Here is a 17,018-nt window from a genome sequence, read left to right on the forward strand (position 1 = left end):
AGTGGTGCCTATGGCACACCACACTTTGGGAACTTTAGGTTATAATCTAGAGGGAAGCAGGGCCCTAGTTATATGCCCCACAGCTACACCTCTACCACAGGGTGTAGGCATGTCATGTCCATCACTGGTTGGGGCAAGTTATGACACATGAAAAGGGATACAGCCCAAGTATATGGTTCATCAGAGTACGGTATGGGATTTTCACTGGTTCCTGGCTGCCTACCACTCTGTGGAATTTTTCCACTTGAAAGTACTTGAGTCTCTTATTTTTTAGTTTAGTTGTTGTTGTTTTTTTGTTTTTTGTTTTTGTTTTTGTTTTTTTTAACACCCTGTCTCCCAGAGCCTTGAAGTCATCCTGCATCCTCCTCTTTCATACCAGCTAGGCCCCTGGCCCAGCTCCGCATGCCTCCAAGCCCCGCCCCTCCAAGCCCCGCCCCCAAGGAGCCCCGCCCCTTCCCTGGGGAGGCCCCGCGAGAACGAGGGGGCGGCGCCCGGAGGCCTTGGGAGCCCAGGGGAGCGCGGCCGCCAGACACAAAGAGCGGCGGAGGGACGCGCGCTGGGGTATCCTACCCGGCTCGCTTTGCACCGGGCTGCCGGAGCCCGCATCCTGAACTCAGCGTTCAGAGAGCGGAGCCTCCCACTCCCCAGGTGAGTAGGGCGTGGGAGAGGGCTGAAGGGAGGGGAGCCGAGCCGAGCGGGGCCGAGGGGGGCCGAGCTGGGCCGAGGAGGGCCGAGCCGGGCCGAAGGGATCCGCATCCTCGTGCAGCGGCCGGTACACAGCGGAGCCGACGCTTGGGATGCAGGCGCGCGCTCGGAAAGCCTCACCAGAGACTCACTGCTCTGCGGCGCCCTCGGACCGGGAGCGGTGGTCCGCACCGAACTCAGCGTGCTGGTGGGGTGCAGCTGCCGCCCCAAACTTTGACGTACTCAGAGAGCGAGTTGCCTGGGCCCACCCTGCTTCCCGCCTTCGTCCTCTTTTTGACGAGGGGAACCGGAGCGGGAGGCGACCCCAGCCTGTGTCTGAGCCCCCTTCTCAGTGCCCCTGGGAAAGCCAGGGACCATGCTTGATTGAGAGCACCTGCTGGCGTTGTTGCCGCGCGTCGGTCCCGCCAGTGACTGGTGAAGTCGTCCTTGCGATCTCTGGTTGTATTATCAGTTTGCACTTAGTTGTTAAAAACTGGGACACCTCTCTCTGGGGCGGAGAAGCCTGTTGCATCTGTGTCAAGGTCATCCCTGCCTGCGCACCATTCTGCTACTTTGTTGTGCACTTGCGAGGCTGGTCCATCCGTAATTGAGAAGCAGTGACCTGGTGTTTGGACTCTAGTTGTCTCAGTCCACAAATTGCACGATGGGAGACCAACTTAAAGTTTCTTAAATACCTAAATTGTCAGGCGCTCTCTGTAGCTCCTTGTATGGAGGGGGAAGAAAAGAGTGATGCCTTCTCTCTCCTCTACAACATTTAGCCGACTTTTAGAACCAGGGAGGAGGTCCAGAAATGGCCCTTGCAGAATGGCACTTGATGCGCAAGGCAGGTAGCAGAGAGGGACCGTGAAGATGGTGTTTGCCTGAGATTTCCAGCTTCTTGACTATGGATTTACTGCTTTTAAAGCAGGGGTGTGTGGGAGAAAAGAAAAAGAGAGAAGAAGGCTGGTCAGTTTATGAACTACTGTGTGCAAGAACAGGTGCGAATGAGAAGGAACGTGCCTGTGGAGTTAGGGCAGTTAGGGCAGCAGCCAGCTTGCCTCTACTGTTCATTTTATGTCATCTGTTAGCGGCTTAAACGACTACAGATCAAACTAGTCTGTAGTCATTTGCCAGACACTAATGTTTTGATGGAAGACAAACCACATATGTGAAGGTGGTCCTAATAGGAACTGAAAATTTCCTATTAGGGGTGTCATCCCTGTAACCTTGTAATGAATCTCTGAGGTCAACAGTCTACTCTAGCTTTATAAGAATTATTGCATCCCGTTAGGTGTAGTGCATGGTATTTACTTTTGGGGGTTCTAGGAATGGAGCCCATGGTCTCAGGTATGCCAGCCTCCTGCTGAACCATTTCCCCAGCCCAGTAACAATAAGAAGGATATGCATCTCTTTCTTGTTTATGTAGAAGACTATGCTTCCGCCAGGGTCTTAGTGTTGCCATTTAGATTGCTTGCTGTAAGGCAATATGCTCTGCTATGCCAGCAGCAGCCTCAAGCATCTCATGTATATGGAGCTTGATAACTGTGTTGCGAGGCCACTCAGGTGATAAACTCTCGCTGTCTAGGTTAGTATATACGCACAAGGTGCTATGAGTGCAGTAATGGAATTGCTGAATGACACTTCATAGTGTGTACCCCCATCATTGACAACGCCCGTCTTCGTATGGTAAAGAAAAGTAGAAACTCTGTTACATAAAATGGAGATTCAGTAAAATACTGCATCTTTTTTTTCAGTGTGAGAAAATAGTAAGCTTTCTCCAAAAACTGGAACTTCAGATAAGATGTAACAATACTGACTTAGAAAAAAAAGAACACTCTATAAAGAAAAAGTTAGGATTTACCTTTTAAAAACTAATATAAACGAATAGAAAATGGGCTTTCTTGAACTCATTTTATGTTGCAATTTGAAGACATAGCTAGGTCCATGCTAAGACATAATGGGCTCTGGTCATTTGCTGACAGCCGGGTATAAATTTCCTAGAATTTGCATCTTTAGGAATGGCAGCAGAATTCTCATGGTAAACTTGGGGGTTTGGATGTTATTTGATGGGTGGTCCTCTCTAAATTTTCAAGATAATCCATGTGACATTTGTGCCTCCTTCCTAAAGTGGATACCTGCCCTTGAGTAATGTCATGGCTAGGCAGCTGTTAGGTACCTCTCCTCTGCCTGGCTGAGTAACGATCAGAAAGCAGGATATAAACTCTGGGGCAGTGTGCAGGCCTCACGCCTGAACTGGAGACAGAGTTTCCTTTGGTGTGCTTTGCTTTGTTCCTTTTCTGCTTATCCCTAATTGAGTGTCCGTGACTCTAGGTTTGGGTTTAAGGCAGTCCTTGGCTTCAGTAATGAATTAGAAATTCAGGCTCCGTGCCAGAAATTTTGTTACTCACAGCAGGAGGCCAAAACTTTGGATTGGACTCTCCCTGGAGCTGTTGGAAGGTGACCTCAGTAGCAGGCTTGGCTCCTCCAACCCCCATCCTCCTGGGTGACCCTGAGCCTGCTGGATTCTGACAGTTCTGTTTGAACCAACAGAGGTCTTTAAGGAACTGATGAGCCGTGTGGAGTAAATCTCCGTTCATGGATCCTATGTCTAGCACGGCACTTCCCCTTGTCTCTAGTAAGACTTAAGTATTGGAGAAAGCACATGAGGCTTCTTGTTTCCCAAAGGCTGGATGGAGCATGCTCTCCCTTGTGTGCAAGTCATGTTTGGTTTCTGGAAGAAACCAGAGCCCTACACATAATTTTGATTGCTCAAGTTTGGAAAAAATGTTGGCGTGTATTGCAGGGAATTTTGTGTGTGTGTGTGTGTGTGTGTGTGTGTGTGTGTGTGCATTGTTTTGTATCTCTTTAGAGAAAAGCAGTGTTTTCTTTTTTTGTGTGTTGTGATACAGTCTCTGATATCCCAGTTACCTTATCTGGGTCTGCTTCATGTAGTAAGTAATGGTTTTGGTGTGTTGGAGCTTCCCTGAGGGGGTAACTGTCTATTAGGGAAATCAAAAAGCTCTGGGTTTTTAAGTCTCAAAGAGTTTTACACATGCAGATATTTGTCAGTTAAGATGTTCTAGCTGCCAGGAATGGGAAACATAGTTTAGTACAGGGTTAACAAATGGGGAGGTGACAAGAAGACTTCAAGGTGTCAGCTGTGGCTGAGGTTCCTTTGGTCATTTACTTGCTCCTCTCTGTGTAACATTATGTAGGGTAGACTGTGAATGTGTGTCACCTCAGAGTTCTCACAGAATGTGAGTGTTGACAGTGTGTGCAGAAATCCCCACTGTTGCTTCCCAGGCCCCCTGCCCATGTTTCCATCTGAAAACTGCCCTATAGAGATGGTTCCTCCTTGATCCAGCTGTGTACCGTAAACTCTGTTTCCTTATTTATCTTTATGTATAACCCCACCTCCTTGTGCAGCTGTATGCTATAGTCCCACTCAACTCACTCCAATAAACAAACATGCAGAACTTCTGGGGTGCTGATATTTCTCTAGCAGAGAGCCCAGATCCCTCCATCCAGCTTTCTGTCTGTGTCTGTTTGTTTTTATCTCATTCCCTTGCCGCCTCAGTCAAGTCCCTGGAGCTGTACATGAATGTGGCACTAATTGGTCTTAGTAGGTTAGCAAACAAAAAGACATTAAGTAGGGAAGATTTGGAAGACATTGGAAGGGAGAAGTGGAAGGTGGGCCTGGTCAGTTTCATTCTATACGTGTACAGAATCCTCAAAATTAAAGAAATTAAAATTTGAAAGCATTTGCCTACTATTTACAGTGATTTAGAGTCTATTGTATTCTTCCTTATTCAAAGATATCCTTAGCATTGCATTTCTGAATTTGGGATGAACCATAAAATTGATACTATCTTTGCATCCATCGTGTTTGATACTGTTTTTCTTTATCATTTGTCTTAGAATCAATGGCCTCTTAGGTTTTGTGTCTTTCTCTGGTTCCAGTGTCTGAAGAGGAGGGGAAGATGGCAGTCCCCTGAGTAGCTTCAGGTGCAAACATTTCTGTCTCTCATACCAACATCCATGTGCCAGACTGCTCGCCTGCTTTTGGCTGTGTTCACACTTTACTTTGAACATACGGATACTCTAGACCAGATTTCTGCCTTCACCCCCACACTTGAGTCCAGACTTCCTGGCCTGGGAGCAGAAAGGAGCAGAAAGCTGGTTTTCTGTCAAAGCTGGCTTCAGAAGGTTCAAGGGCAGAAGCTGAACCTCTAGTCCCCAGTGGAAAGAGGAGACTGACCTTAAAGTGGCTGCGGTAGAGGTGGGGACGAGGCATTTGACTGGCCATGCTGCTGTATAGGTTTGCAAAAGGACGGGGTCATGTCCTAAGACATGCTTTGGCAGGTGACTTGATAGCTGTACAGCCACCACAGAGAGTAGGTAAACAAACGAACCATCTGTGGTGCCACTGGGATCCGTGTTGAAGATGCAGTTTTACTTAGCTAGGTCCTCCAGCCTCAGCCTCCTGTGCTGAGATCACAGGCAAGGACCATCAGGCCCAACATCTTCATGGAGCAGTGATGGTGCTAGTTTGGTTCAGCTCATTTCATGAAATAAGGAGAATCCACCCGCCTGTGCCTCTCTTGCCTTATCTCTCAAGGGGAAAGTTTCCAAGATAACGGATGAGGCAGCCGAAAAGTTGTAAAGTGCTGACTGTCTGTGACTTACAGTGGGAGTGAGTGTTTTGAGCATACTCTACAGTTAGCGTCATAGAATAGCAGAGCATATTAGGCCGGCTATACGTGCTTCCCTCTGGACGGGTATGAGCCTGAGCTGTTCTGCTTCCTGGAGGTCAGCTCTTCCATCACGGTCCTTTTCTGTACTTGGTTACTGGTTCTGGTGATTTTTTTTTCACTGAATGAATTTGTTTTCACTGGGTAATTTATTCCTGGCCCCAAGGAACAGGTACCTTGTGTAGTATTTACAATATCCCTAAGGTGCTCCGCTGTCTCCTGCTGGGCCTTCTGTCAGTGTAGTGCTAGAAACTTCTGTAGTCTCTTTAGATGATGAGGCCCTCCGTGAGTCACTCCGAAATGTTTCCAGCCCAAGTCTCATTTTCACTGGTTCTGGATTCCTGCTTGACTAAGAGGAAACTCCGCATCAGCCCCAGATTATAACTTTTTAGGTTATTGTGTTTGGCATGTCCTTTCAGCCGAGGAATCCAGTGATCGCCTCTGCCTGGTGCCTTGTCTGGTTGTGTTTATCGGCATGTAGGATGACTAACTGGGGGAACTCTGAATCCCTTTGGAACCTTCCAGTTGTTGGCGTTGACTCTCACAGCAGGCCCCAGTCTTTAGAAGTACGAATCCAAAATATTAGTTCTGCTCGGATTCTTTGGACTGTTTGTGCAAGCAAAATGATCAACAGTGTATGCTATGCCTCAGGCTCCCAATTGCATGGCTGGAATTTCAGATAGGAAGTTAGAAAAACTACTTGAAGACTGTGTGAATGTGAATATTCCTGGGGTTTTCTGATTAGATTTTATAGGCTATGCTATTTTCTTCTCTTATTTCCTTTCTACATAACTAATGTGAAACAAATTTACACCCAAGTTCTGGTGAAGAGAAAGCATCTTAGTGGGTTTTTGTTGTTGTTGTTGTTTTGGTTTGGTTTTTTGGTTTTTTATGAGTAGAGTGAGGTGTGAGGTGCTTGCTTGAAACTTTTCTTCTTAATTTGGAGGACTGTTGACATTAATATTCTTTCCCTGTAGTTAGGGGTACTAAAACAGATTCTTCTATGATATTAAGACTTCCTATTTGGTAGGGAAATAAAAGAGATAATATTCCAATATATTTTGGATATGAAGTCCCTGCACTTAATAGAAACTTTGTTTCCAGACAGGGTTTCTTTGTATATCCCTAGCTGTCCTGGAACTAGCTCTGTAGACCAGGCTGGCCTTAAACTCAGCTATCTGCCTGCCTCTGCCTCCCGAGTACTGGGATTAAAGGCATGCACCACCACTGCTGGGCTCATAGAAATATTTTTAATTTAAAATGTTATTTTATGTGCTTGGGTGTTTTGCCTGCATACACATGTCTGTGCACCAGTCTTGTGCCCAGCGCTGTGGAGGCCAAAAACAGGCACTAAATCCTTTTGGAACTTGAGTTAGGAGTTGTTAGTGAGTTGTGAGCCACCATGTGGATGTTGTGAATAGAATCTTGGTCCTCTGGAAGAGCAGCCAGCACTCTTAACTGCTGAGCCATTTCTCCAACTCTGAAACATTTATTTAGGTACTAAACATTCCTAATGTGTGTGTACTGTTGGTAGGAATGAGGAAATATTTTTTTAATGTTTGTTTTATAACTGGAGTTAGAACTCATTTAATCAGCTCTATATCCTTATAACCAAGACCCTTGTTTCTTGCCACTGGAAAAAGCCAACCACCGGAGGGATCAGTTATTTGGGCAAAGAAAAAGACTTATTTGGAAAGCTAGTATGCTCTTTAGTTTTATGTCAACTTGACGTAAGCTAGAGTTATCTGAAAAGAGGAAACCTTAATTGAGAAAATGTCTCCATAAGATCCAATTTTAAGGCATTTTCTTAATTTGTGATTGATTGGGGGAGGGCCCAGCCCATATGGATGGAGCCATTCCTGAGCTAGTGGTCTTGGGTTCTATATGAAAGCAGGCTGAGCAAGCCATGGAGAGCAAGCCAGTAAGCAGAACCCCTCCATAGCCTGGGCATCAGCTTCTGGCTCCAGGGTCCTGGCCTATTTGCATTTCTGCCCCAACTTCCTTCAATTTGGAAGTGTAAGCCTAATAAACCCTTTCTTCCCCAACTTGCTTTTGGTCGTGATTTTATCACAGCAATAGAAACCCTAACTAGGACAGCCATTGTGGAGCCTGTGGCCAACAAAGACCACCTTGCTGAGGTGTTATGGGTAGATGCAAGGTCTGCAAAGGGAGCCAGGAAGGTAGGTTAACACGAGGGTGCTTAGAAACGTTGGGAGGTCTGCTTTTCTGATACAAGGCAACGCTGTTTTCTCTAAGCTACTGAGGCTTCCCAGCTCTGTGAATCTAAAGAAAAGTTTCTTTAGATTAGAAAGTTCTAGAACTCACATCTTTTTTAGCTTCTTTTCTCTGGATTGGCTCCAGTGCAGTTACATGTGAGTGAGGCCCTAGGAGGAGGAGGACATGGGGTGTCCTGCCCTACCTGTCGCTTTACTCCCTTAGAACAGAGTTTCTCACTGAATCTGGAGCTCACTGGTGGCTTTTGGTTTATTCCTAGCTTGACTGGCTGGCCAGTGAACCCCAGAACTGTGTCTGTGCTTTTAGGCCACACCTTTTTTATTTTTATTTATTTATTTATATTTATTTATTTATTTATTTTTAGCAGAGCTAAGTCTCTTACCCACTGAAGCATCTTTCCGGCCTGCTAACAACTGTTCAGACAGCTAGAGGGTTTGCTCTGCCACAGCATTGGGCAATTTGCTTGTGTCTGCCTGCCGCATTTTCTTCACCTGTCAGTTGGCCACAGTCATGATGCCTCCCCTGTAAGACTCCATCCATCAGTGCTTAGGAATGTACTCAGGATCTTCCTCCATAAAAAATGTTAGTTTTGTTTATGAAAATATTCTGCCAGATTTCAGTCATGTGTTGAGGGGCGATCCCAGGACCTGCATGCCGTGAGGCAAGATTTCAGAAAGCCTCCCAGGCCCCATCCTGTTTTTCTCCCTCAACCTTTAAGGTCACTTAACTAAAACAAAACAAAACAATCCACTCAGAAGAGCAAGATGTGTAGAAACATAGGTCATATAGGGAAAAGGCTCTATTAGCATTGGTGTTTTGGGCCTCTGAAATTAACTCTTTAGTCTTGAGGCTTCTTCTTTTTTTAGATTAAAAAAAATGTTTCAAGTGTGTGGGTATTTTGCCTGCATGCATGTCTGTGAACCACATGCGTGCATTGCCTGTGGAAGCCATAAGAGGGCATCAGATGCCCAACACTGGAGTCAGGGACAGTTGTAAACTGCTATGTGGATCCTGGGATTGAACCTGGAAGAGCAGTCAATGCTGCTGGCTGCTATGCCATCTCTTCAGCTCTGGGGCTCTTCTTTTTTTTAATTATATATTTTTAAGATTAGAATTGCCTCATTTCTCCCTTTTCTTTGTTTTCTCCAAACACTCCAGTGCAACTCCCCTCTTGCTCTCTTTCAAATGATGGCCTCTTTTGCTTTAACTATTTAAATTTATTTTATTTATTTATTTATCATTGTTGGACATATACACCTCTGTGTGTGTGCACATCTGTGCACACATGCCTTAGATCTCTTTCCATATTCTCAAGACTGGGCAGCCTCTCCCCTTATGAAGTGAAGTCCCTGCCTCCGCCTCCTCCATCTCCATGCTGTTGCTAAGCAGTCAGGCGAGGTTTTAGTTGCAGACACTTGGCTTTCAGTTTGGAACTTCCATCTGGTCCTTTCAAAATGGTTTCTCTGCTAAGGTTCCTGGTCTTAGCAGAGAAAGGTTCACACGCAGAACCTGTCTTCCACACCCCTGAGTGGTCACAGTGGCAGACAGGGGCTGAAAACCACTCTGTCCGACCTCTGGATCTTCTAGGGGTGTTCTCTGGATGTATTTTTCTTGAGAGTGCTTTTTGGGATTTTGGTTTGGTCTGGTCTGTTTGTTGACTTAATTTCTGTGGCAGATTTTGAATTATGTCTTGAATTGTGAAATGCACCATGTAGATGTTGTAGGTTCTCTTAGAATTTCTTGAAGCACACTGATTTTTCATTTCCTCGGGAAGGTGGCCTCGGGCTGGAAACTGCATACTGTGCAGTAGCTCACATTCGTTTCAGGTTTTATCCTCAGCTGAGTGTTGGGAGCTGCTCCAGGTAGGCAGGGTTTAGGACCATCTAAAGATAGATACAAAATTTATATACAGGATTTGTAAGTCTTTCTCTTTGTGGATCTCAAGATTTTAGTATTTTCTTATTTTCAGTTGCTGTGTTTATCTGTTGGTCTAAGTTATTATAAGAGAGTGCTTGAAGCCCTTTTTGTTTGTTTGTTTTGTTTTTGTTTTTGTTTTTTAATAGTTGTCTTGATAGGAACTATACAGGAGTACCAATAGAATCAACTAGCCGATACCCTTCGGGTCTCTCAGTGTCTGAACTACTAGCAAAAGAGCATACGCAGGCTGGACCTAGGGCTCCCTGCACATAGCAGATGTGCAGCTGGGTCTTCATGTGGGCTGTCCCTAAAGCTGTTGCCTGTCTGTGGACATTGTTCCCCTAACTCAGCTATCTTGTTTGGCCTCAGTGGGAGAAGAAGAGCATGGTGGCTAGAGGCCTTCTGTGTAGCGTAAGTGTTTCTGCTTGGATGGAAGGTAACCTGGGACTCAGAAGCTCAGGAACCACACAGCTCTGAGGTGGGACAGTGTACCAAGGGAAGGGTCTCCTGAAACCTCGGGGACCCAGGAAACATAGAGCTCTAAGAGGAAGCCTCCTCAGCAGAAACACTGCAGCTCCCAGGGGAGAGACTCCCCTGCTGAGCTGAGGAGCTCAGGAGCCTCAGCCCCTCTCCTCCTCTTCACGGCTTCTCTTCACTGTTGGTTTTCTTCTCACCGAATAGAGTCACAGAAGGCAAGGAATCTCAGGAAAGAGAGTGAGTGGAGGGTCCAGGGATGGCTGCCTTCTGCTTTCAGGTCATGAACATCAAGGAACTTGGCAAAGGGGTGGTGTTTACCATATAGGATTCGTGAGGGGGCGGAGCTTCTCAGGGCAGAGATTTCCAGAGAGAGGATTTTCAAGTCCTGAGCTTGGAGAGGTTGGTGAGGGGAGGCTCAGGGATTGGTAGGTTTTCCTGCTCAGAGATTGGTGGCTTTCTCTCACACACACACACACACACACACACACACACCTTTTCCCTGCATCTGGCCCATGGGTTAGGGTGTGAAGTCCTTTCAGGCAGCAGCTGGCTTTTGCTGAGACACCATCTCTGTGGGGCTGCTGGGGAGACTGGAAGGGAGCTGCTGCCACTGTAGGCAACTCCTGTGGGGCGGTGGTTTCACAAAAGCTATGGGCTAAGGCAGGAAAGAAGGGGTTGCCTCATGCTGCCAAGGCAGAGGCAGGAAAGGTGTCTGTCTCTGTGGACTGCTCTGAGGCGAGAAAGGAGATGTACCACCACAGACAGCCTTGGACGCTGCAGAGCTGCAGAGATCTGCCCTTTAACTGGAGCCGCTGTTTTGGGCAGCTCCTGTGTGGGGCAGTGGGCCATGCCACCAGACAGAACTGGTAAGGTTGTAGCAAGCTGTGAACCCAAATAAATGTCATAATTGAGAACAGCAGGAGTGCAGACTAGCTCCCAGCCAGGTTCCTGTCCTGGTGCACGTGACCACAACACCCCACCAAGAGGACCATGACAGTCACGTAGCATGAAAACCTAGAATTCTCCATGCCAGTGAGGTATCTAGATAGGCCCGGAGGGTTTAGCCAATGAGCTTCCCTTTCAGCAAAGGTATTTAATCTCTGATTTATCCTCATCTGCCATGAAGAAAACAGTTTGGACAAGCAAGGACCGTCTCCTCCATCAAGAACCGCCTCAGGAGGTGGTGCCCTTCTATACTTCTGGCACTCACTCAGAGCTAAGCTGGATTCCACACATGTCCTGGGCTCATCCCAAGCCCAGGCTTCCATTCCAAGCTCCTCATGGTTCCTGGCAGAGGATGGGAACCACCTTTCTCAATTCCTGATGGTTCCCAGCGACATCTGGGTGCACAGGAGTCTGAGAACCACAGACTCCATCCCAACCCCTGCTGTTTTCACCCAGAGAAACATGGGCAGGGACCCCTATCTTAGACTGGGTTTTGCCTTCACTGAGTGGTATGTCAGAGGCCTGGCACCCACCCCAGCAGCAAGGAAGAAATACAGCCTAAGCCCCTTCGTTTCTCCTCCCCTGAGTGGCCCACAGGTGGCATTCTGACACCCCAGCAGCAAGGAAGAAGCTCTAAAGACTCCTGTGGGGCATTGTACTGCAGCAGCCATAAGCTGGGTGGCAAGGAGGGGCCTGTGGCTGCTTTGACAGCTTTTATGGTGCAGAGGCTATTGTGGTGCACCTCTTAGGGACTATATGTAAGAAATGGGGTCACAGCTGTCTCGTTTTACTGCTTTGTGTTGCAGCTCTCAAAACCATCTGTACTAGGATACTCCTACCTCTTCCCACCTACTTAGAACTGTCCCACGACATGCTTTTAAAGGTCTCTGGGAAGCATAGAGCTGGAGACATATCCTCCATTGTGCCATCATCCCTCAGCAGCCAGCCACATCTACCTTCCAGAGTCCTGCATGGGTCCAGCTGATGGTCGAGATGAGTGTTATTACTGTTGTTGTTGAGGAAGGAAGGGCTATAACCTCTACCTGCCTGATGAGAGGAGGGCCAGAATCTCAGGCGACAAGCTGCAAGCCTTTGTATGCCTGGTGATGCAGAGGCCAGCAGAGAGCATTGGATCCCTTAGAACTAGCCACAGATGGCTGAAATCCTCCGTATGAGTGCTGGGAGCTGAACCCAGGTCCTCGGCAAAAGCAGCCAGTGACTTTAACTGCTGAATCATGTCCCCTGCTTTGCTGTCCCCTCCCCCACTTTTGAAACAGGGTTTTTCTTGTCTTGAAGTTACAGGTCTTCTGCCCCCAACTCCCAAGTGCAGGGATTATAGGTATTATACACCCAAGACTGGTTTTCTATCAGTATTCTGGCTGCTGTGAAGGTGGGGACCCCTCGGTGCCCTGTGACCATTTGTCACTTCCAGAATCCTCCAACTTTGTCCAGTGTGAAGGCTAATACTTCTGATATGTTCCAGGAGTTAGTTTCCTAATGGCTTTGCCAGCTGTTCCATTGCTCTCTTGCCCAGTGTTCACCCTCATTTCCATCAGATCCTAGAAATGAGCCTTCCTAGCTAGGTGAGACATTATAACCTTTAATAATAATATATATCCCCAACATGGACAAAATCTGATGGTTGGCCAATGGGGGAAACGGAATCAGAATTCCTGGAAAAGAGTTGTGTCTGCAAAGCTGACTGACTGAGTAGAACTCCAGTGTTATACTGAGGTTGTGATGTACAAGTCCAGAGCCTAATTATAATTTATCTCAAGCTTTCTTGAAGCCTCTGAGTAGCCATTCCTTGCCTCCTTTAATCAGACCTAACATCCTGTGACTAACATAAAATGCATTCTGGGAATGCATTAGCTTAACAAACCCTAATCTTCCACCAATAAAAGGGCTAAGAGTGTTGACATCCAAGGTCTATTTCAGAGTCCTTTCTATCTTGCTATGACCTGCCTACCTTATGCGTCCACCAATGTATTTTCAAAAATGTCTTGATTTATGGCTTTTTTGTTCTCTTACTGAAAAATTTGTAAGTTGATGCTTCATCAGAATATGGTATTTGGGGAGACCCAAATCTGTATTCCTAGGACATGATCATTCACCTTTGGCCATAGAATAAACCATGGCTTTTATTCCTTTGAGATGAGAACTGTTGCTTTCATTGATACCGGAGTCTTCATCTGTGAAACTGTCACTTTGACTAGATTATAACCCACTATGGTTTTAAAAGGTATTCAATATTTTGTGTGGGTTTCATAAAACTTTATAGAAGATTGAAATTTTCTTTGGTCAGACACTGATTTGCATTGTGCAAAATTTGTGATAGAATTCAAAATAAATTTAGACATGTATCTATCAATTTTATGACATGTTAAAACATGTATGTGGATTGTATGGGACTGAAGTGTCTGAGTAAACTTTTCTTTTCAAGGCTCTGTGACTTAGCATGTTGCCAAGGCTGGTCTTGAACTTCTGCAAATAAGTGGTTCTTCCACACTTGCCTTCCAGGAAGCTATGATTATGGGATATGCTTGGATGATTAACCTTTGAATTACAATTATGAAGGAAAAAATCAAATATAATAATCTTCATTACACCGTGCTTTGTGATTTCCAAGAGAAATATCACTTTCTAAGGGAACCCCTATAAATATTGGGGCCAGAAAATGTCTTAAAGCCATTTGAAAGACATTTTACCATCTTCAAAGGACACCTCAAACACTGCATCATAGAGTAATAACCATTGCTTTTGCCAAGGATGCCACAGTGGGACCTCTTGGACATGTTGTCAGTGTGTCTTTTCTTACTCTGGGCGGTGGTTATGAGTGTGTTTGCTTTATAAACACCCCCTGAGTAAACATACCCATCTGATAATGCTGGACTCCTGCCCCGCTGAGCTCTGCCTGGGAAATTCACCCCTGCTTTCCTAAAGCACTTGCTGCAGTCTGCCGGGGCTGCTCCTGGGAGTTGTTTATGAAGTCTTTGCATCTTCCAGGGACTGGACATTTGACTGTCCCACACATGGGAGAGTCTCCCTCAGTGTTTTTGCTCAGACCTTCCTGTTTCAAGGCAGGATATGCTGGACTCAGAAGCACCATGGGTAAGATCAGAGCCCTATCTTGTCCATGTGTGTCTGTGAGAGGCTCACCCTTCTCACTGCCAACTGATGGGAAAAACCTATCATAGACCATGTTCCCCACCCAGGTTCTTGGGAGTTAATTGCCTGTGTTTGTCTTAAAAAAAAATAAAAAGTTACCAGACTCTAGTTCAGGCAGCTGCTGACCTAGCTTATTTATTTTAGGCAAACTCCTATCTCCTCTGGACTTTGGAAGAAACTATTTGTTTTGCTATGGGAAATGATTTTTTCTCTTGCTTTCTCTTCTTTCTCTCTTCTCTTTCTTTCTTTTTTTTCTGTCTTTCCGTCTTTCTTTCTTTCATCCTTTCTCTCTCTCTCTTTCTTTCTTTCTTTCTTTCTTTCTTTCTTTCTTTCTTTCTTTCTTTCTTTCTTTCTTATTTTTTGAGATAGGGTCTCACGTAGCCCAAGTTGACCTCAAACTTTCTGTATAGTCAACAATAACCTTGAACTTCTGATCTTCTGCCACCACCTAGTAAGTGCTGGCATTACAGCATGTGCTACCAATATCATACCCAGTTTATGGGCTGCTGGGGATTGAACCTGAGGCCTCATACATGCTAGGGAACAGTCTAGACTATTGAGCCACATCCACAACCCCTCCTTATTTCTTTATAATTGTCTTTAATAGTTGTATTGGCTGGTTTTGGGTGTCAACTTGACACAGGCTGGAGTTATCACAGAGAAAGGAGCTTCAGTTGAGGAGATGCCTCCACGAGATCCAGCTGTAAGGCATTTTCTCAATTAGTGTTCAAGGGGGAAAGGCCCCTTGTGGGTGGGACTATCTCTGGGCTGGTAGTCTTGGGTTCTATAAGAGAGCAGGCTGAGCAAGCCAGGGGAAGCAAGCCAGTAAAGAACATCCCTCCATGGCTTCTGCATCAGCTCCTGCTTTCTGACCTGCTTGAGTTCCAGTCCTGCATCCTTTGGTGATCAACAACAGTACAGAAATGTAAGCCAAATAAACCCTTTCCTCCCCAACTTGCTTCTTGATCATGATGTTTGTGCAGGAATAGAAACCCTGACTAAGACAATAGTGAAGGAAGTCAGAGAGATAGCAAAGCACGAAGGAGAGAGGACACCAATGGGTGCTCCTGAGTGTCCCCAGCCCTGACAGAGAACCCTGCCAGCCAGTACATGGCTCTATTTAAGGCCACTTAAAGATTCTCATTAAAAAAACAAAAAAAAAAAAAAAAAGAAAAAAAAATCTCATAGCCAGGCAGTGGTGGCACACACCTTTAACCCCAGCAATTGGGAGGCAGAGGCAGGCAGATTTCTGAGTTCAAGGCCAGTCTGGTTTACAGAGTGAGTTCCAGGACAGCCAGGGCTACACAAAGAAACCCTGTCTCAAACAAAACAAAACCAAAACCAAAACCAGAAAACAAAAAAAAAAAATTCGTAGGAACTAGCTTTCAGTATAGTGGGGTTTGGAATGGAAAGGCTGGTAAAAAGAGAGGCTAAGTCAATGTGTAAGATTCCTGAGACACTGGGGACCTTGCTGGTGCAGGGCTGGCTCTCCTGAGTGTCATTGATTGTAGCCAGACTCTGCTCATCCAAGCTCATCACACAGCAGGAGTTGTTGATCTTAACAAGTGAGCAGAGCTCTATCCAAGTTACCATCAGAGCTGCAAAAATGGCCTTTGTATTAGTGTACACCTGCTTTAATTCCAGCCCTCAGTAGGATCATTACAAGTTCAAGGCCAGTTAGGGCCATGTAAGACCTAGTCTCAATAATGGCACACAAACCATAAACCAAACAAACAGCTGTAACAGAAAATAACAGCTATTCCTTTTGTCTCCTTTTCCTGCTGGCTATTGCCCCTATTTTTCTCTCTGGAGGCAGCTCTGGGTTTTGTATCAGGGTATTATTGGCTTCATAAAAGCAATTTGGTAGCTTTTCTTTTTCTTTGTAGAATTATTTTGACTTGGTAGACTCCTGCAATCTATCTAGTCTGGAACTTTAAAATATTTTACTAGTGGGCAATTCTCACTACTGGATGTAGAACTATTGAAATTATTAATTTCAACTTGATTTAATTTTGGTGTCAAGTGTGTCTAGAAATGCATCAATTTCTTTTAGATTTTTCAGTTTGGTGGACTATGTCCTGTGACATTCTGAACTCCACTGATATTTGTTGTAGTATCTCTATTGACCTCTGATTTTATTGAATCTTCTCTCTGATTTAGTTAGTTGGCTTAAGAGTGTGTTTTGTTCATCATGCAACTCACTGTTGCATTAATTATTTGTATTGTATCTATACTATTTCTGCCCAGATTTTCTTTCTCCTCATCTACTGCTTCTGTGTCTGACATGTTCTCATGATGTGTCATCAAGTTATTTCTGTTAGATCTGATTTTTTTTAATGTAGACACAGCTATAACACCCCTCTCTTCATCATATCCCATAGGCATTTAAAAAATTTTGTAATTGGGCCGGGTGTGGCGCGGCACGCCTTTAATCCCAGCACTCAGGAGGCAGAGGCAGGCGGATTTCTGAGTTCGAGGCCAGCCTGGTCTACAAAGTGAGCTCCAGGACAGCCAGGGCTATACAGAGAAACCCTGTCTTGAAAAAAAAAAAAAAAAAAAAAAAAACAAAAAAGAAAATTTGTAATTATATTTATGTACAGAAAACTTAGTGTACATTTAACCCAATTTAGTGGTGAGTTCTTTAGCCTTTGCCTTTTCCAGCTTGGCAATGCAAGCCACAGACTTAGGACCCAGGATGTTGCCTCCCCAGTGGTGGCAGATCTTATCATGTCTGTCATTATAATTGGTTCTTATAGCTTCCACCAGCTCACCGGAGCACCCTTGTTAACCTGTGTGAAGGCAACAGTGGTGCATGTCTTCCTGTGGATGCCCCAGCCTGGC

The 17,018-nt window shown here is 45.5% G+C and overlaps 1 protein-coding gene across 2 annotated transcripts in view; it reads left to right on the forward strand.

Annotated features, from left to right (window-relative positions):
- The first annotated feature begins 498 nt into the window (after positions 1-498).
- The window catches only part of Ninl (ninein like), a 76,110-nt gene continuing 59,590 nt past the window's right edge, over positions 499-17,018 (forward strand). For both annotated transcript variants that reach the window (XM_085833458.1, XM_021156253.2), the window contains exon 1: positions 499-648. The gene's annotated coding sequence lies outside the window, so the exon portion shown is untranslated. The remainder of the gene's footprint in view (positions 649-17,018) is intronic.

The sequence above is a fragment of the Mus caroli genome, unplaced genomic scaffold, assembly GCF_978045245.1.
Source record: "Mus caroli unplaced genomic scaffold, Mus_caroli_1 scaffold_2, whole genome shotgun sequence".
NCBI classification, from domain to species: Eukaryota; Metazoa; Chordata; class Mammalia; order Rodentia; family Muridae; genus Mus; species Mus caroli.